Here is a 21,193-nt window from a genome sequence, read left to right on the forward strand (position 1 = left end):
AATGCGGTTTGTTTGTTTGCATTCTGCTGTAGAACTGAAAAGAGGGAACTTACTCTGGTGGCTTATTATTGTTGATGTTGTTATTGCTACTTCAAAACAGATGTTTCCCACCAGGTTTGCTATTTCCCCCCTTGGTTGAAAGCCCCTGATTTCTGTCAAAGCATCCATCAGGCAGTCACTCGTTAACTAGCTGGACTCTGGGCAACAGGATGCCACCAGCAGCCAAGCCAAAGGAGCTGTGCAGCTCCCAGAGGAGCTATGGAGTGTGGAAGGCTTAATTCTCATTGCCCTCTATAACTACCTGAAGGGAGGCTGTAGACAGGTGGGGTTGAGCTCTTCTGTCAGACAAGCAGCAACAGAACACAGGGACAGAGTCTCAAGGGCTGCTGTCTGCAGCTACCTGAAGGGAGGCTGTAGCCAGGTGGGGTTGGGCTCTTCTGCCAGGCAAACATCAACAGAAGAAGGGGACACATTCTCAAGTTGTGCCAGGAGAGGTCTAGGCTGGATGTTAGGAGGAAGTTCCTGGCAGAGAGAGTGATTGGCATTGGAATGGGCTGCCCAGGGAGGTGGTGGAGTCGCCATCCCTGGAGGTGTTGAAGCAAAGCCTGGCTGGGGCACTTAGTGCCATGGTCTGGTTGACTGGATAGGGCTGGGTGCTAAGTTGGACTGGCTGAGCTTGGAGGTCTCTTCCAACCTGCTTGATTCTGTGATTTGCAAAGCTGCCCTTGGAGTGAGGCTATCTTATGGTCTCCTTAAAATAAGGGAGGGAGTGGAGGAGGGGGGATGGAAAAAGGGGTACAAAATGGAAACATTCTCTCAGTCCCCTATCTCTTTATCTCTCACTTAAAAGTAAAGGAAGTAGACCATTTTCAAGCAGCTTTGTTTCTATGGATTAAATGAATTGAAATAAAGCTGCTCCCTGCCTTGATTTTCTGCCCTCAGCCAGGTAGAAAGCTGCTTCGATGAAATATTGACTACCATTTGTCTGAGGTTTGGCTTTTTTTTCATCTCTCAACGAAGCACAGATCTTCCCTTGCCTCTTTTTTTCTGTATTTTGGTTACCATCAACCCCCTGTCATAGCTGTTCCCTTCTAACACTTCCCCTTTGATATGCCAATGACTTTGTACAGGGGAAGGACCTTTACCAGAAGAGGAATTGTTTCAAGAATTGATGAAGGGTGAAAAGAAATTGGCAGCATATCATTAAAAAAAAAAAAAAAGGGGGGGGGGGGAGAAAAGGGGAAGGGAGGAGGAATAAAGAAGGAAAGGCAGGGAGGTGAAGGGGGAGGGAGGCAGCTCCGAAGGCAGGAGAGGGAGCATTGCTAACAGGCCAGCTTAAAGCCCCTCTTAACAAGGTGCAGTTGCTCTCCCCAGCTTCTCCATCGATTTCCCCCTGCCCTCCGCAGGGCTGGCTGCAGTTTAAACCTTGTGTCCTTCTCCGTGAGGCCGAACCGAATCAGATTTTGCTTTTAGTTGTTCGATCAAACTCTCCTTCCTTGAGCTCCGAAGGCACGCTTGGGACTTTAGAGTAATTGCCTCCCCACGCTGAACTGCTGATACCTTTATTGGATTGGCGTAGGGTTTCAGAGGACTGTGTTTAACATGCAGCGAGCCGCAGCAATGCAAACAGCTCCAGTGTTTAAACAAGCATCCATTAGGCCAGGAAACAAGACGGTGCCAGCCCATTTGGTGCTCTTTAGAGCTGGCAGCTTAAGGGGAGGGGGGGAGCGGTGCAGCAGGGCTTGCTTGAGGGGGGCAGGATGGGAAGGGAAGGGAAGGGTGGGGAGGGGGGAGAGAGAGAGACACAAATGCACTGTCAGGAAAACAAGCAAAGCATCTCTGTGGGTTTGTGAGAAATGAGCCGGGGGTGGGAGGGGGAACTTGCGACTGGGGACATGTGCAAAGCTCATTAATATCTCATTATGTTCAAATTGCCGTCTCCCAGCAGATTGGCATTAACGGCTGATGTGCTGGAGGAAGGGGCAGCAGGAGAGCAGCAGGCATGTCTTAAGAAAGCTGCTTCCTTTTTCTTGCCTCTTCCTTTTTTTCCCTTTTCCTTCCTTTTCCTTTTTTTTCTTTTCCTTTTTTTTCCTTTTCCCTTTCCTTTTCCTTCCCCTCCTTTCCCCCTCCTTCTCCTTGCCCCCTCCTTCTCCTTGCCCCCTCCTTCTCCTTGCCCCCTCCTTCTCCTTGCCCCCTCCTCCCCCTTGCCCCCTCCTCCCCCTTGCCCCCTCCTCCCCCTTGCCCCCTCCTCCCCCTTGCCCCCTCCTCCCCCTTGCCCCCTCCTTCCCCTTGCCCCCTTCTTCCCCTTGCCCCCTTCTTCCCCTTGCCCCCTTCTTCCCCTTGCCCCCTTCTTCCCCTTGCCCCCTTCCCATTCTCTCCTCCTTTTTTGCCCCTTCCCTCCTCTTCTTTCCCTCTTTTTCTTCCTTTGCACTGGAGGAGCAGGAAGCAAACAGCGCATGCAGGGCAAGGTGCCAGCAAAGCACAATGATTTGTGCACCAGCCCAGCACAGTGCACTTCATCAAGCAAGAGCAGTGCTCACTTGGCCTTATCATAGGAGCCACCAGCATCTTTCAGTGTGTCTAATAAACCTCCTTTATTTTCAGGAGTGCTTAACTCAGCTGTAAAATTTAGCTCAGTGTGGAAGTTCCAACAGTCAGGAGCCCAACCCAGCCCAGTTCCCTCCACTCCCGAGCAGGATGGGTTGGGGAGTGCAGAGAATGCTTCGACGTTTGTCTCCCTCCTGTAAGTCTGTGGATAGAATGCTGTCAGAAAGACTTCTTTTTCTCGTGCCTCCTGTGCTGAAATAGCTTTTGTTTCATCCCGAGCTGGGGCTGTTGCAGTCATTAGCTTATCAGCTGATAAGCTGCAGTCATTAGCTTATCAGCTGACATCAGCGCCCTTGCTGCCTTCTGCAGGACCACATACATTTTTCTGATGAAATCTTGGCTGCCATGTCCCTGGAACACACTTAGTAGTCCTAGGGACAGTTGTTCTTTGACTTTCTCTACCTCAACACCTAAATCCTCTTTAAAAGGCAGCTCCCAACCACGGCCTGTCCAAAAAGGAGCAAACGGTGAAGGACTTTCAGTTTCAACATCTGCAGGAGACCTCCAGGCAGGCTTGGGAGGGACTGTTCAGAAGGGCCTGTGGTGATAGGACGAGGGGCAGTGGTTTGAAACTGGAGGAGGAGAAGAGGTTTAGGTTGGACTTCAGGAGGGTGGGGAGAGACTGGAACAGGCTGCCCGGGGATGTGGTTGAAGCCCCTCTCCAGGAGACGTTCAAAATCAGATTCGATGTGTCCCTGGGCAGCCTGCTCTAGTTGGAGGTGTCCCTGCTGCCTGCAGGGGGGTTGGAGGAGATGACCTTTGAGGGTCTTTTTTTCAGCCTGATGCAATCTGTGATTCTGTGACTTTCTGCAGCAGAGTCTGCTCCCAGATGCAGAGCTGCAGGATTTATGCAGGCAAAATGTGTTCTTGTGGAGACTTGGAAGCACGAGAGGGACACAGAGAGTGTAGTTCTGTGCTGCTCTGCAGCCCTGGACTTCAGGGCAGAAGTACTTTACTGACCTGTGGGGTTTGCATTTCTGCAGGCAACCAGCCCATGCTGCTGTTGAAACAGAAATCATTTGAGGAGGTGCTGTGTTTGAGGAGATGTTTACAGCCAAACAGTATGGAAATCATTCTTCTTCAACTCCCTTCATGCTACAAAAGCAAACCAATGGTTAAATTAGCCCTGACACCAAGGAAATGCTTGCAAGCCCATAGAGCTGAGTTCAGACTGCATATTCTGGTGGAGCTTTATTACCCAGGCTATTTGTTATGTGTTTATCCATCCCAGTAAACTTTTCTTCCACTTTTATGGAACAATATTGGAGCCCTCCAGTGGCCAAACTAATCATTTTGAGGAGTGGAGTTCAAGTTCTGTCAAGGAGATTGACTTTTTTTTTCCCCTGTTTGAAGGAACAGCCTAATTTTGTGATCTTTTTATAGCCAAAACCTTTGTAGAGTTTTGAGTCACAGCAAAGGAAAGCTGGGAGAAAGAAGAGTTTCTTTCAAGCCTGGAGAGGAGGAGGCTCAGGGGGGGCCTCATTGCTGTCTATGACTACCTGAAGGGAGGCTGTAGCCAGGTGGAGTTGGGCTCTGCTGCCAGGCAAACAGCAGCAGAACAAGGGGACAGAGTCTGAAGTTGTGGCAGGGCAGGTCTAGGCTGGCTGTTAGGAGGAAGTTGTTGTCAGAGAGAGTGATTGGCATTGGAATGGGCTGCCCAGGGAGGTGGTGGAGTCTCTGTGCCTGGAGGTGTTGAAGCCAAGCCTGGCTGGGGCACTTAGTGCCATGGTCTGGTTGCTTGGCCAGGGCTGGGTGCTAGGTTGGACTGGTTGAGCTTGGAGCTCTCTTCCAACCTGGTTGAATCTGTGATTCATAATGCATACAAAGCAGAGAAGATGCATTTTGGAGGATCATGAGAACTCAGATTTCCTGAAGGGGCTCTCTCAGTGCTGTGACTTTGTGATCTGTGACGTGGCTGATCTGTTCTCTGGCAAAGCCTATTTTCTGCACACGATGCTGTCATTCCCATCAGGGGCCTGAGCAGGCTGAAGAGTTCAGCCTCAAGGCTCCCTTGGTTGCTGCTCCCACTGGCATCTTTCACTTTGCATGACCTTTCAGAGTGATACCCACTCTGTGTAGGAAATGTTGTCTTATATATGTGTTGAGGTGCTGGAATGTGTCCAGAGAAGGGCAGCAAGGCTGGGGAGGGGCCTGGAGCACAGCCCTGTGAGGAGAGGCTGAGGGAGCTGGGGGTGTGCAGCCTGCAGCAGAGGAGGCTCAGGGCAGAGCTCATTGCTGTCTGCAACTCCCTGAAGGGAGGCTGTAGCCAGGTGGGGTTGGGCTCTGCTGCCAGGCAAGCAGCAACAGAAGAAGGGGACAGAATCTGAAGCTGTGCCAGGACAGCTCTAGGCTGGATGTGAGGAGGAACTTCTTGCCAGAGAGAGTGATTGGCATTGGAATGGGCTGCCCAGGGAGGTGGTGGAGTCGCTGTGCCTGGAGGTGTTGAAGCCAAGCCTGGATGAGGCACTTAGTGCCATGGTGCTGGGTTGATTGGCCAGGGCTGGGTGCTAGGTTGGGCTGGATGAGCCTGGAATCTCTTCCAACCTGCTTGATTCTGTTATTCTAGTTGATTGGCTAAGGCTGGGTGATAGGTTGAAGTGACTGATCTTGGAGGTCTCTTCCAACCTGCTTCACTCTATGTTTCTATGATTCTGTTTTATGCCCTGGGTGTTATCACAGAATCATAGAATAGTTTAGGTTGGAGAGGACCACAAGGATCATCCAGTTCCAACCCCCTGCCATGGGCAGGGACACCTCTCACTAGAACAGGAAGAGTTCTCCTTGTGAAGAGTGTTGGAATCCTCTAGGAAAAACCAACAACTAAAATCACTTAGTTAAGCCTCCTCATGTTTGATGTGATGATGGTTGTCACAGTTCTGCCCATCATCTGCTTTTGGGTTTGCTATCTAGGCAGGTCAGTTATGCTGGAGCTGGGAGGTGAGTTTTGAGAGGAGCTGCAAGATGACCAGGGGAGGAGGAGAACTTCTATTTTAATGAGTTGACCACAGTTTGGTTTTCAGTCAGTGTCCAAAAAGCAGTTAAGTGCTTAATATTGTTATTCCTGCACCAAATCCTCTCTTTGGGTTGCTGGCAACGAGTTGGTACCACTTTAGCACTGTGTATATGTAGCTTTATAAAGTCATGCATTGTTATAAACAGTGCTTCAGAACTGTGACATTTACAAGATGGTAGAGGGGAGGTTCTGTGTGCTTTAATTCAGTTAAAAAGCTTCTAAGCAGCTTTTCTTCTGCAGGCACTGTCTGGGTCATCTCAAAGGTGTGTTTAGCTCAGTGTTGTCTTCTCCACAGTGTTGTCTTCTCCACAGAAGGCACAGTCAGCCTTCCCTGGCATATCTGTCCATCCTCCAGCTGAAGGCTTCATCCACCCTGGCCTTGAACACCTCCAAGGAGGGAGCAGCCACAGCATCCCTAACCAACCTGTGCCAGTGTCTCACCACCCTCACTGCAAAGAACCCTTTCCTAACATCCAGTTTGAATCTCCCCTCTGCCAGTTTAAACCCATTACCCTTTGTCCTGTCATTGCAAGACCTTGTCAATAGTCCCTCTCCAGCCTTCCTGTAGGTCCCCTTCAGACACTGGAAGGCCACTCCAAGGTCTTCTCAAAGCCTTCTCTTCTTCAGGCTGCAGACCTCCAGTTCTTGTAGCCTGTCCTCAGAGCAGAGCTGCTGCTGCCCTCTCAGCATCTTTGTGACCCTCTTCTGGACTGGCTCCAACAGTTCCATGTCCTTTTTGTGTTGGGGGCTGCAGAACTGCACTCAGTAGTCCAGGTGGGGTCTGAGGAGAGCAGAGTGAACTCCCAGCACCTGATGAAGGTGCTGCAGAGGGGAGTTTTTCAAAGCCCTGTAAGCCCCAGCAGAGCTGGGAAGAAAGAAGTAGGATGGGGAGAGGCTGACTGCAGAATACAGATGTGCACAGAGAGTGGAAGCAGGGAGAGGCACTGTAACTGTCAGAAGGAAGGCTGATGGTCTACAGCCACTTTGCCTTCTGCAGCTACAACACAGGAGAGGTGTGGAGGTGCTGCAGTGGGTCCAGAGGAGGGCAATGAAGCTGGGGAAGGGCCTAGAGAATAAACCTTTTGAGGAGCAACTGAGGGAACTGGAGATGGTTAGTGTGAGGAAGAGGAGGCTGAGGGGAGAACTCATTGCTGTCTACAGCTACCTGAAGGGAAGTCGTGGTGAAGCTGCTCTTGGGCTCTTCTCACAGGTCATTGAACACAGAACAAAGGGGAATGGCCTCAAGCTGAGGCTGGGGAGGTTTAGATTGGACATCAGGAAAAAGTTTTTCACACAGAGAGTGGTCAGGGACTGGCATGAGCTGCCCAGGGAGGTGGTGGAGTCACCCACCCTGGCTGTGTTTAAGGGTGGTTTGGATGTGGTGCTTGGGGCTGTGGTTTAAGGTGAATCTTGTAGAGCAGGGCTCTGGGTTGGGCTGGGTGATCCTGAGGGGCTTTGCCAACCTGCCTGTTTCTGTGATAAGGGCAAGACTGTGAGATCTCAAGTGAGGGGCTGACGAGAGGAACAAGGACAGGACTATGCAAGTGGGAAGCAAACGTTCCCCACCTGCCCGAAGCACATTTCACACCCAGCTCGCTGAAGCCTTCCATCACCACCCAGAGCTGCTGCCGCTACTGCGAGCCTGCCGTGAGTGTTTCATAGCCTCCTCTGATGGCAGCTACCACACACATGAGAGATTCAGGGGTCTGGCAGAACTATGGGAGAGCAGAAGAGACAGGAACCAGCTGTAGCACAGGACAACGACACAGAAGCAGCATTACCCACAGGGACTGCTGCCTGCGTGCCTTTGCTAACAGCCATTGGAGTGTGAACTGGGAATGCCAGGGCACACAGGCTGTCTGCAGCCCTGCTGTGCTGCAGGGACCAAGAGGCAAATCTGCATGGCTTTGTGGTTGAGTTTGAATCCTTGTGGTTTGAACCTCTGCTAGGCAGTGGCTGTGTGGAGAGAAGGAGTTCCCACGAAGGGCGCTGTGCCCTGCCGTGTTCCCCCCGCAGCTCCTCAGGGAGCTCTTCACTCAGTAGCTTGCTGGCTGGTAACATTTCCAAGCCCTGTGTAGAGACAACATCCTGAGGTGCTTTATGCTGCTGTACAAAGACACAGGGAACACTTGAGGGGGAAAAAATATCTCTGCTCTAGTTTCAGGCATTGCAGTCTTTTCTCATTAGCAGGGAGAGGAGAAGGCTGGCACTGCTGTGCTGATGAGTCAGGAGAATCATCTGTTTGCAGTGTCAGATGCTGCTAAGATGATTATTGTGGGCCTGAGATTGGAGTTTGGTGATACCAGAGGCCTTTGGGTTTGGAAAAGGTTTAAAGGGGAAAAAAGAAGAATAGTAGTGAGTGGCTGGAGAGCAGCCAGGCAGAGAGAGACCTGGAGGTGATGGTAGAGAGTAGCTGAAGATGAGGCAGCAGTGTGGGCAGGAGAGCCAATGGCATCCTGGGCTGGCTCAGGAGCAGTGTGAGCAGCAGGACAAGGGAGGTTCTTCTGCCCCTGTGCTCAGCACTGCTCAGGCCACACCTTGAGTGCTGTGTCCAGTTCTGGGCTCCTCAGCTCAAGAGAGATGCTGAGGTGCTGGAAGGTGTCCAGAGAAGGGCAGCAAGGCCAGGAGGGGCCTGGAGCAGAGCCCTGTGAGGAGAGGCTGAGGGAGCTGGGGGTGTGCAGCCTGCAGCAGAGGAGGCTCAGGGCAGAGCTCATTGCTGCCTGCAGCTGCCTGCAGGGAGGCTGTAGCCAGGTGGGGTTGGGCTCTGCTGCCAGGCAAGCAGCAACAGAAGGAGGGGACAGAGTCTGAAGCTGTGGCAGGGGAGGTCTATGCTGGATGTTAGGAGGAAGTTGTTGGCAGAGAGAGTGATTGGCATTGGAATGGGCTGCCCAGGGAGGTGGTGGAGTTGCTGTGGCTGGAGGTGTTGAATCCAAGCCTGGTTGGGGCACTTAGTGCCATGGTCTGGTTGAGTGGCCAGGGCTGGGTGCTAGAGTGGACTGGCTGAGCTTGGAGGTCTCTTCCAACCTGCGTGGTTCTATGATCCTATGTCCCCAGACATACTGAGACCACAACCTTCTGCCAATCCTGCCATCACCAGGACCCACAGGATTCAAGGCTGGTTCTTGGTCTCCTGTCTTCCACCTGGCATGGAAAAAAAAGTCAGACTCGGGCAGCTGTGCATTTTAAAGCTGTGCCCTTAATGTAACTCTGAAGTATGCTAATTGCCAGGCTTTTGTTTTCATCTGAGGGTTTTGAAAAGCTTAGAAGAGAGAAGGAAAAATGAAGGAGCATTGCAAATAGCCCTAGGATAAAACCTCAACCTGCTGCCCATGTAATTTCCTTTCAAAACAAACTTTCCTGCTGTGGGAAGCTTTATCAGAGAGCAGATTTGCACACATTCCTATATGCCCCCATACCTAGGGGGGTTTCCATCATTTCTTAGGCATGCTTGGTCCTTGTTGAAGTTGTTAGTAAGGTTATTACAGCTGTTAAGAGGGAAGAACTGCTTGCTTACCGCAGAGCTTGTCTATCTTTCACTCTCTCTGCATCCAACTCAAAATAGATTCATAGAATCAAGCAGGTTGGAAGAGATCTCCAAGCTCATCCAGTCCAACCTAGCACCCAGCCCTGTCCAGTCTTTTACTTCTCCATAGATTTTGCTTAGCCTGTCCTTGTTGCTGCTGTTTATCTGGAATTTAGAGTCACAGAACCAGTCAGGGTTGGAAGGCACCACAAGGATCATCCAGCTCCAACCCCCCTGCCTTGGGCAGGGACACCATACCCTAGATCAGGGTAACGTCACAGTCCTTCCTGCTGCCTTCTCCCCTTCTCCTTGCCTCTTTTAAATACTCCAGAAGTGATTAAGGGTGTAAGTAACTAAGCAAAAAAGCTTGGAGCTGCACCACCTTGGTTAAGTTAAGGCTCTTTCCAAGAGGATAATTACAGGCCAAGCTATGAAGGTTTCAAGCCTTATTTTTTCCCTTTGGAGTTTAGTAGGACAAAACTGAAGGCTTTGGAAATAAAACTGAGGGAAGGACCTGACCTAGCAGACAGGAATCTTTACTAAATGCAGATGTCAGGGGCAGTAGCATGTAGTTAGTGCCCTAACTGTGACTAGGCAAATAATGTTGGTGGCTTGGGGAGGGGCCAGATGCAGGCCAGACTGTGGATGCCTCTCTTTGAGCTAGTTACCAAGGCTGCCTTTTAGGGCTGTGAAAAGAAAAAGATGCTTCTAGAGCATGGTTTGTCTCATTCCTGTCTCAGCCTGGCGTAGGGGATATGAATCTCATCCTTAAGACTGGAGTCGCCATCCCTGGAGGTGTTTGAAGCAAAGCCTGGCTGAGGCACTTAGTGCCATGATCTGGTTGATTGGCTAGGGCTGGGTGCTAGGTTGGACTGGATGAGCTTAGAGGTCTCTTCCAACCTGCTTGATTCTATGATTCTTTTGCACCCAGGTAGCCAATACCCTCTGCTGGTACTCCCTGCTCTTGCTGCTGAAGAGGGCAACCCCTCCTGCCTGACCAGCCCAGCGATTGCTATCCTCACTGGCAGCTCTTCCAGTTTACCTGGTGCCATCAGCATCTTTTACTACTTGTTGTTAGTTGATTTGTTGCCTCTGATGACTGTTGGTAAGAGCAAGGTGGGGAGGTCTAGGCTGGATGTTAGGAGGAAGTTGTTGGCAGAGAGAGTGATTGGCATTGGAATGGGCTGCCCGGGGAGGTGGTGAAGTTACCATACCTGAAGGTGTTGAAGCCAAGCCTGGATGAGGCACTTAGTGCCATGGTCTGGTTGGACTGGGTGAGCTTGGAGGTCTCTTCCAACCTGTCTGATTCTATGATTCTGTGATTGCAACCTGGTTGATTCTGTGATTCCAACCTGACTGATTCTATGATTCCATGGTTACAACCTGGTTGATTCTATGATTCTGTGACTCCAACTTGGTTTATTCTATGATTCCATGATTCCAACCTGGTTGATTCTATGATTCCAACCTGGTTGATTCTGTGATTCTATGACATGTTTTTCCCTGCAACTTTCTTACAGTGCCTACAGGAGTTCCCAGGCTCTTTCTGTCCTGTTCATAGCTCACTCTTTCCCCTTCTTTTTCACTGAATAAGAAAAGACAAAAAGCAGCAGAAGCATCTATTGATCTGAGAAGATATAAGGTATTTTATATTCCCATTGGCTGTGCAAGAGGATTTAGGAGATTTGAGTTCGATTCCAACCCTGCTGCTGACTTCATATACAGCTTTAGGCAAGCTTCTGGTCTGCTTTCTTAAGTGAAATGCAGAGGTTTAGTGTGCATTTGCATCTGGGTGTCAGACACCATTTAATTGCTAAGTGATGGTTTGCAGGGGTGAGTGGTTTTTGACAAACAAATGGGCTTGGTTTTGGGGGTTTTATTCTGTTTATATTCAACCCCCATCTCTGGTGTTCTCAGGAGACCAAGATCCCCAGAGTCCTGGTGGTAGCCCAAGTGTACTTGATCTTCAGACTAAGAAATTAGAAGTGTCTTAATGCTAGGAGGCACATCTCTCCCAGAACAAGAGGAAAAAAGTGGGAATGAGAAGCCTTTTAAGAAGGAAAACAAGATTAGTAGAAGCCCATGATGGGAATGCACAGCTGGCTTAGGGTGCATTTCTGAGGCTTATCTGTCAGCCAACTCTAATGCCTTGTGCTCCATACCTCCGAGTGGGTTAGGAAAGAACTGTAGAGTTCTCAGTGCCTTGAGCTTACCTACAGCATCTGACAATAGCAAATGATGGTTTTAGGTGTTTTATATGTATGTATGTACTGGAATGTATCTAGAGGAGGGCTGTTTGTTCACAGCTTAGCACAGTATGGCCACACCTTGAGTGCTATGTCCAGTTCTGGGCTCCTGAATTCAAGAGAGATGTTGAGGTACTGGAAGGGGTCCAGAGAAGGGCAACAAAGCTGATGAGGGGCCTGGAGCAGAGCCCTGTGAGGAGAGGCTGAGGGAGCTGGGGGTGTGCAGCCTGCAGCAGAGGAGGCTCAGGGCAGAGCTCATTGCTGTCTGCAACTCCCTGAAGGGAGGCTGTAGCCAGGGGGGTTGGACTCTGCTGCCAGGCAACCACCAACAGAAGAAGGGGACAGAGTCTGAAGCTGTGCCAGGGGAGGTCTAGGCTGGATGTGAGGAGGAAGTTGTTGTCAGAGAGAGTGATTGGCATTGGAATGGGCTGCCCAGGGAGGTGGTGGAGTTGCTGTGACTGGAGGTGTTGAAGCAGAGGCTGGCTGAGGCACTTAGTGCCATGGTCTGGTTGATTGGCTAAGGCTGGGTGCTAGGTTGGACTGGCTGAGCTTGGAGGTCTCTTCCATCCTGCTTGATTCTGTGATTTTATGAATACATTCCTGTCCCCAAAGCCCTGCACCAGACAGGCAGGGTTGCCACGGGAATACTACACTAGCTTGCTACAACTTGTGCCCATCCAAGTATGAATCAGGGCAAGATTTTCCCTGGGAGACTATTTGTAGCATCACATATGCAGTTTAAAGAGAGTAACAAATGAGTAACTGTGATGCATGTGCACCCACACAGGGCATGTTGCTTTGCTGCTTACTTCATAACTAAGAGGTTCCTGCATCTGATTTGCAGGAGCTCTTCAGGAGGCACAGCTTTAGTCATCTGCAGTGTCTGCTTTTTGTTATTGCCTTCTCTCCTGTCCAGCTAGAAAGCAGATTGGGAATGTGTTCAAAGGGTGAAGATTTATCAGCACTACTCCCAGACAAGTCAATTAGAGGCTGCCTGACTAAATCCTCGGAACGCGCTTTGGAAACGTAGCTCCTGCTGCTTGCGAGGATGGTTGCAGGGGAGGTGTAGCTCAGCTCTTGAGTGTGAGAGACAGGAGTAGGCAAAGTCAGCTAAGCAGCTGAGCTCTCAGACTCATGGCACCTTCATTAAGGTTGTTGCACAAAGGAATGCTGGCACTCCCCAGGTTACTGCTTCATGTGGGGTTTGCCTTGCTGCGCTAAAGCAGGATTAGATGGGATGGCCCCGAAGAGGAGGAAGCCAGGTAGATCATGGAATCATAGAGTCAGCCAGGGTGGAAGCTCATCCAGCCCAACCTAGCACCCAGCCCTAGACAATCAACCAGACCATGGCACTAAGTGCCCCAGCCAGGCTTGGCTTCAACACCTCCAGGCACAGCAACTCCACCACCTCCCTGGGCAGCCCATTCCAATGCCAATCACTCTCTCTGCCAACAACTTCCTCCTAACATCCAGCCAAGAGCTGTCCTGGCACAGCTTCAGACTGTGTCCCCTTGTTCTGTTGCTGCTTGCCTGGCAGCAGAGCCCAACCCCACCTGGCTACAGCCTCCCTTCAGGCAGTTGCAGACAGCAATGAGCTCTGCCCTGAGCCTCCTCTGCTGCAGGCTGCACACCCCCAGCTCCCTCAGCCTCTCCTCACAGGGCTCTGCTCCAGGACCCTCACCAGCTTTGGCGCCCTCCTGTGGACACCTTCCAGCACCTCAACATCTCTCTTGAATGGAGGAGCCCAGAACTGGACACAGCACTCAAGGGGTGGCCTGAGCAGTGCTGAGCACAGGGGCACAGAACCTCCCTTGTCCTGCTGCCCACACTGCTCCTGAGCCAGCCCAGGATGCTATTGGCTCTGCTGCCCACCTGGGCACACTGCTGCCTCATCTTCAGCTCCTCTCTACCAGCACCCCCAGGTCCCTCTCTGCCTGGCTGCTCTCAGCCACTCTGTCCCCAGCCTGTAGTGCTGCTTGGGGTTGTTGTGGCCAAAGTGTAGAACCCTGCACTTGGCCTTGTTCAGTCTTATCCCCTTGGCCTCTGCCCACCCATCCAGCCTGGCCAGGTCCCTCTGCAGGGCTCTCCTACTCTCCAACATATCTACGCCTTCTTCTAGCTTGGTAGATGATAACTATGGGCAGGAAGGATGTTTAACAACAAGGGCAGCATTTCATCCCTGAAATAATTTGTGCTCTCAAGTCCAGTACAACTGGCCAGTAATTCTGTATTGAGAAAAAAATTAATTGCATCCATTGCCTGTATTTCACTCAACAGCTCCCCCAGGGACCCTGCCCACTGAATGTCCTCAGCAGCACATCATTTAATGTCTTTGCATTCAAACTCAAGCTGGAGCTCTGCAGAGGGGGAGAAAAAGTCCCCATCCCTGGAGGTGTTTAAGGCCAGGCTGCATGAGGTTCTGACCAGCCTGCTCTAGGGTAGGGTGTCCCTGGCCATGGCAGGGGGGTTGGAACTGGCTGATCCTTGTGGTCCCTTCCAACCCTTACTGATTCTGTGATTCTATGAGAAACATTTTCAGAGCACACTGGAATTGATAAATGAGCCATACACTGAGGCTTCAGAAGGATCATGCTTTCTCCTCCCCTCCAACTTGTTCTAGATATAGAAGTTGAGCAGTGTAGTTGATATTTTATAGACATATATATTTCTCCACTGCTTTTTGTGCAGGTTCTTTCAGTGCTGCATCCCTCACCTGCCAGGCATTCCCCACAGTGTTCATTTCTACAGCAGGAAATGTCTTTCTGGCAGCAATGCAGCAGGGTGGTTTGAAAGTCTGCAGTAACCAGCAGTAAAGATATAATGCTTATCTTTTAAACATGTCTTTATTTCGATGAGATTAACACACACAGAGCTGGAAGTCCTCTTATCACACAGCCTAAGCAGTGGAAATATGAAACTTCTTCAGTCTGGGAGGAAAATGTGCTCAGGAGGAGTCAAGTCATGAGAGAAGTCTCTCTGTGTGTCTCTACAGAAATGTGCCTTCTTCTCTTTCTCTTGCTCATCCCTCTCTCACAGCTCTGACAAAGCTTCATGGCAGTTGTTGCTGTTCTGGAGATGTTTCAGCACACATCAGCATCTTTAGCTGGGTGAGGGCAGGCAGTCACGGTGTTTGGTTTGATTTTGCCAGTGCTGTTTGCTGTTTTGCTCTCATCCAGTGCCTTATTTTATTACCCTTCCTCCCTGTCCTCCACTTGACCTCCCAGCGTGATGACGTGTGGGAGTCTGGCAGCTGTGAGGACCCTGATGCCCCTGCGCTGCCTGCTTTTTGAGGCACTTAGTGCCATGGTCTATTTGATTGGACAGGGCTGGGTGGTAGGCTTGGGCTGCATGGTCTTGGATGTGTCTTCCAGCCTGGTTAATTCTATGACTCTATGGTAGTGGAGTCACCGTCCCTGGAGGTGTTCAAAAGCCTGGATGAGGCACTTAGTGCCATGGTCTAGATGACTGGCTAGGGCTGGGTGCTAGGTTGGACTGGATGATCTCAGAGGTCTCTTCCAACCTGGTTGATTCTGTGGTTCTATGGTCTAGTTGATTGGCCAGGGCTGGGTGATAGGTTAGGCTGAATGAGCTTGGAGGTCTCTTCCAACCTGGTTGATTCTATGATTCTTTTGCACCCAGGTAGCCAATACCCTCTGCTGGTACTCCCTGCTCTTGCTGCTGGAGAGGGCAACCCTTCCTGCCTGACCAGCCCAGCAATCGCCATCCTCACTGGCAGCTCTTCCAGTTTACCTGGTGCCATCAGCATCTTTTACTACTTATTGTTAGTTGGTTTGTTGCCTCTGATGACTGTTTGTAAGAGCAAGGTGGGGAGGTCTAGGCTGGATGTTAGAAGGAAGTTGTTGGCAGAGAGAGTGATTGGCATTGGAATGGGCTGCCCAGGGAGGTGGTGGAGTCGCTGTCCCTGGAGGTGTTGAAGCCAAGCCTGGCTGGGGCACTTAGTGCCATGGTCTGGTTGCTTGGCCAGGGCTGGGTGCTAGGTTGGACTGGATGAGCTTGGAAGTCTCTTTCAACCTCCTTGACTCTATAATTCTGTTATCCTATGAGAGAGTCCTCAGCACCTCTTAGCAGCTCAGGTAACAGGCAAAGAGTTTTTCCCTCCTTCCTGAGGCAGAGGTTACCCGGCATGCCTGCGGGGTTGGACAGGTTAGTGGGCAGGTTGGCAGATTGAGACTTGACCAACTTCAAACAGACTTCACCACGTGAATTTCCTGCATATTTTGAAACATTGCCCTGGCTGACAAGGTCTGGGCAGGAAGGCCCAGCATGGAAGAGCACAGCGTGTGCTGTAAGTGAGCAATTGCCATCCAAAATCAATTTGCTACGTCAGGCTTCATCCTGTGAGTTAGCAGGCATCAGTGCTGTGCTTTTAGCCCTGTGAGGAAGTTCAAGTAGCTGGGGAGTGGTTTGGTGCATGAAACACTCATTTATTGGAAGCAGCGGTACGAAACCAGCAACAGAACAAGGGGACAGAGTCTCAAGTTGTGCCAGCGGATGTCTGGGCTGGATGTTAGGAGGAAGTTGTTGGCAGAGAGAGTGATTGGCATTGGAATGGGCTGCCCAGGGAGGTGGTGGAGTCACTGTCCCTGGAGGTGTCCAGGAAAAGCCTGGCTGGGGCACTTAGTGCCATGGTCTAGTTGACTGGCTAGGGCTGGGTGCTAGGTTGGACTGGAGGAGCTTGGAGGTCTCTTCCAACCTGGTTGATTCTATGCTTCTATGTCTGCTCTGTAGCTGGTGTGAGGAAGCATCTGTGAAAGTGACTCCAGGTTCCTTGCCTGTGGGCTCACAGGTCATCTGGCCACCGAATGGAAGTGGACCTGTCTTAGACCCTGTGAATCACAGAATCCCTTAGATTGGAAAAGACCTTCAAGCTCCTCAAGTCCATTCATTAGTTTCACACTGACAAGCCCTTGACTAAACCAAATCCCTCAGCACAACATCTGATCACTGTGAATTGCTATGGTTGGGAAGAACCATCAGGATCAGCCAGTCCAACCTTCATCCCCGCATCCTTCATCATTAGACCGTACCCTCAAGCACCACATCCACTCTCCTCTTAAATACCTCCAGGGATGGTGACTCCACCACCTCTCTGGGCAGCCTGTGCCAGTGTCTGACCACCTGCTCAGTAAAGAACCAAATCGAGCTCGGTCTCTGCAGGCAAAAAGACAATTGAGCCTCTTGGGTTTTTCCCTCCTCCTTTTGATTTGTTGGTTTAAATGTTTGAGAAAGAGCAACGAAAGGAGCAAGGCAGCGCCGCAGCCCTGGTCAGTGCCTGTGGCTGGCTGGAACAGAGGCGCCCAGCTCAGGCAGCACGGCACGGGGGATGGGCTGCTGCGTGGCTCGGCTGTTGCTATAACAACAGCACCTCGCTCTCATGGCTTTTGAAAAATGAATTGCTGCTGGTGGGATGAAGCAGAGCAGCTTCTCCCCGCAGATGAAAGCCCTGCTGACAGCATCAATGCTCTCTTGTTCGGGTATCGGCTCTGCCGCGCCACGTCCGAGCAGCCCTGCCCAAAAAATGTTAAGGACTGCTTGTGCTAAAGTCACAGGATCAGGCAGGGTTGGAAGGGACCACAAGGAGCAGCTAGTTCCAACCCCCCTGCCATGGCCAGGGACACCCTACCCTAGAGCAGGCTGCCCACAGCCTCAGCCAGCCTGGCCTGAAACACCTTCAGGGATGGGGCCTCAACCACCTCCCTGAGCAACCCATTCCAGCCTCTCACCACTCTCATGCTGAACAGCTTCCTCCTCATGTCCACTCAGTGCTCAGCTGCAGGAGTGTCTGCTCTGCACAGCCTGTGTATGTCCTTCCCAGCCATTCCTCACTAAAGAGTCATTTAAAAAGTCACCCCACCAAAGCCTGACCTTTTCTTGCTCAACAGCTAGAGTTTCATAGAATCATAGAGTCCACCAGGTTGGAAGAGACCTCCAAGCTCAGCCAGGCCAACCTAGCACCCAGCCCTGGCCAAGCAACCAGACCATGGCACTAAGTGCCTCATCCAGGCTTGGCTTCAACACCTCCAGGGTGAAAGACAACCTGTTCTAGTGGGAGGTGTCCCAGCCTATGGGTGGGTGGGGGTTGGAACTGAGTGATCTTTGAGGTCGCTTCCAACCTACCCTGGCTGATCCTGCAGTGAGGTTGGACTCTGCATCTCTGACCTCTGGAGGTCCCTTCCAACCTCCCTGCTAAAACAGATTCACACAGAGCAGGTTGCACAGGAATGCATCCAGGTGGGGTTTGAAATTTCTGGGGGAGACTCCACAACCTCTGGGCAGCCTGCTCCAGTGTTCCAGCATCCTCACAGGAAAGAAGTTTCTCCTGAAGTTCAAGTGAAGGCCCCTGTGTCCTGGCTTGCACCCACTGCCTCTCATTCTATCCCTGGCCACTACTGAGAAGAGCTCAGCTCCATCCTCACGACTTCCATTCCTTAGATATTTATAAGGTCCCTTTTCAGTTATCTTGCTGCTAGGATAAAGAGCCCCAGGTCTCTCAGCCTCTCTTTATGAAAGAGATGCTCCAATCCTCATATAATCTCTGTGGCCTTTCTCTCCAGTAGATCCCTGTCCCTCTTAGGACTGTTTCAGTCAGATGGATCAGGAGAAGACAGGCTAGACAAAGGATGAAAAAGAGGTGCCCAGCATACTTCACAATGCAGAGATATCAGATTTGCAAACCTCTCAAACTCCAAGCTTTGGGAGTGTGAAACTAGGTGAAAGTGGATCACTCTTACTGATGTTCTGCCAGGGACATCTTCAATCTGCTGTGAAATTGATGGGAGTCAGTTCTCTTGTGCTTTCTAGGGGATAATCTCTCTCACAGAATCACAGAATTGCTTATGTTGGAAAAGACCTTCAAGGTCACTGAGTCCAATCTTTACTTTCACACTGACAAGTCCCTGACTAAACCAAATCCCTGAGCACATCTCATCGCTAGGAATCGCTAGGGTTGGAAAGGACCACCAGGGTCAGCCAGTCCAACCTTCACCCCAGCATCCTTCATCACTAGACTATAGCCTCAAGCACCACATCCACTCTCCTCTTAAACATCTCCAGGGGTGGTGACTCCACCACCTCCCTGGGCAGCCTCTCCCAGTGCCTGACCACCTGCTCAGCAAAGAACTTCCTCCCAACAGCCAACCTAAACCTCCTCTGAGGCAACTTGAGGCCATTTCCTCTCGTCCTATCATTAGTAATTCGTGAGAAGAGACCAGCTCCAGCCTCAGCACAACCTCCTGTTAGGTAGTTGTAGAGGGCAATAAGGTCCCCTCTCAGCCTTCTCTTCTCCACACTAAACACCCCCAGCTCCTTCAGCTGCTCCTCACAGGCCCTCCCCAACCTTGTCACCCTTCTCTGCACCCACTCCAGCATCTCAGTGTCCCTTTCTCTCATCTGTGACTTGTCATTAAGATACTTTTTTCCCCCCTCCTTGCTTCTTTATATGAAATGCCTTCGTAGTTAGAAGCCTGTCAGTGGAATCACATCTCCACAGAGGAGCTGCACACAGCTGAGTGTCCCACGTGTGTACAGCTGGGAACTGCAGCAATGCATCACATCGGCCACATCCTTCAGCGGCGTGTGCTGGAGAGGCCATGCAAGCCTGAAGGGTGAGAGAAGGCTGCAGCCTTCCCAGAACCACTCCCTCTGAAAAGGGGATGAGATATGGATTTGCCTGCCCATCTTAACACATGGGCTGAAAGGAGAGCTAGCCCTCTGGGAGGGGAGAAATAAATGGGACCTAGATTGTGCAAAGAAAGAAGGTTGAGGACCTCTAGGTTAGGGCAGGGGTGGGAGCTGCACGCCTGGGACTTTAATACCAGTAAAAAAACTTAGCAATTTGATAAAATCTTTCAGTATTTTGTCTTCTATTGTTCTAGTATCAAGGATGCAAGCCTGTCCTGAAGGCGTTTGCTAGAGCTGTGACCTCTCTGCTTCCTCCCCTCCCCACTATTGTTTTTTGCCTTCCCCAAAGCTGCTTTTTTTAGCCTGGTACATAAGAAGAGGGCTCAGCGTTTGGTGTGATATAAGAGGTCTGTAGGTCGTTACAGTGCTTCTTTTAATCTGAGTTAAAGCTGATATTAAGGCACTATTTCTTTTCTAACATTCCTACATTATCATTTCATTGCCTTCTCTGAGTTTTGTCTTGCTGTCACCTCTTAGTTGCTTGTTTTTTATGTTAGCTCCTGGCACTCAGGTAATTTCCTTTCTCTGATTTGATTGAGTTAACATCACCCAAAGCAGCTTCTATTTTTTTATCTCTTTAGGGAGGATTTCCCCCTCCCCCCTCATGTAAAACTGCCTCTCAGTGTATTCTGTAGCCACAAACAGAGGGGCTAATGAAATGAAGATATAAATGAATCTTCACCCCCCCCAAAATCACCAAAAATTCAGCACCAACCACACATTTCAAAGCAAGTAGTAAATCAGTTGTGTTGCAGGTGTTCTTTGAGAACATTCTAGAAACTGAGCAACAAAATCAGAGGAAATGCTAAATTTCTGTCTGTTTTTTTTTTGACATCTTTGAGTTTTGGGTCCAATTTAGGGCTTCTCACAGTGTCCTAACAATGTTTAAAACCTCTTTCCTGCGTTCAAAAGTTGAGTTAGTCAACTTGCTCCATAAAATTCCTGCAGCTTGGGGAGCAGGTACTTTTTGCAGCTCTGCTTTCCTCTTCAGGGGCAAGTTGGGTGGTTGGTTGGTTTTTCTGTTTCATAGAATCATAGACTCAATCAGGTTGTCTACATCAGACATGTACAAATCCACTTTGTCTTCTTGTCTGAGCTAAGTAACTACCAACACCCTCTAAAATGCCAACCCACTCAGCTCCCTCCAGGTGCTGATGTGCCGATACCTTGGTTAGCTGCATGAGTGGCATAGAATCATAGAATCAGCCAGGATGGAAGAGACCTCCAAGCTCACACAGGCCAACCTAGCACCCAGCCCTAGACAATCAACCAGACCATGGCACTAAGTGCCCCAGCCAGGCTTGGCTTCAATATCTCCAGGGACAGTGACTTCACCACCTCCCTGGGCAGCCCATTCCAATGTCAATCACTCTCTCTGACAACAACTTCCTCCTAACGTCCAGCCTAGACCTCCCCTGGCACAGCTTCAGACTCTATTCCCTCCTTCTGGTGCTGCTTGCCTGGCAGAAGAGCTCAACCCCACCTGGCTACAGCCTCCCTTCAGGGAATTGCAGACAGCAATGAGCTCTGCCCTGAGCCTCCTCTTCTGCAGGCTGCACACCCCCAGCTCCCTCAGCCTCTCCTCACAGGGCTCTGCTCCAGGCCCCTCACCAGCTTTGTCGGCCTTCTCTGGACACCTTCCAGCACCTCAACATCTCTCTGCAATGGAGGAGCCCAGAACTGGACACAGCACTCAAGGGGTGGCCTGAGCAGTGCTGAGCACAGGGGCACAAGAACCTCCCTTGTCCTGCTGCCCACACTGCTCCTGAGCCAGCCCAGGATGCCATTGGCTCTGCTGCCCACCTGGGCACACTGCTGCCTCATCTTCAGCTACTCTCTACCAGTCTCTTTCTGCCTCTCACAGTATCCTAACAGTGTTTAAGACTCTTTCTTGAGTTCAAAAATTGTGATAGTCAACTTGCTGCATATAATTCTGCCAGCTTGGGAAGCAGAAGAGTTTTGCAGTTCTGTGCTCCTCTTCAGGGGCAAGTTGGGTGTTTTGTTTCTTTTCTGTTTGATTTGATTGGAGTTTTTGCTGTTGTTGTTGTTTTGGTTAGGGCTTTTTGTGTGTTTTAGGCTGGCTTCTCAAACTGATCATAAGGC

General features: G+C 50.6%; 1 protein-coding gene across 1 annotated transcript in view; it reads left to right on the forward strand.

The window, feature by feature from the left end:
* The window catches only part of MAML3 (mastermind like transcriptional coactivator 3), a 302,961-nt gene that overhangs the window by 173,898 nt on the left and 107,870 nt on the right, over nucleotides 1-21,193 (forward strand). The window lies entirely within an intron of this gene.

The sequence above is a fragment of the Pogoniulus pusillus genome, chromosome 10, assembly GCF_015220805.1.
Source record: "Pogoniulus pusillus isolate bPogPus1 chromosome 10, bPogPus1.pri, whole genome shotgun sequence".
Classification (NCBI taxonomy): Eukaryota; Metazoa; Chordata; class Aves; order Piciformes; family Lybiidae; genus Pogoniulus; species Pogoniulus pusillus.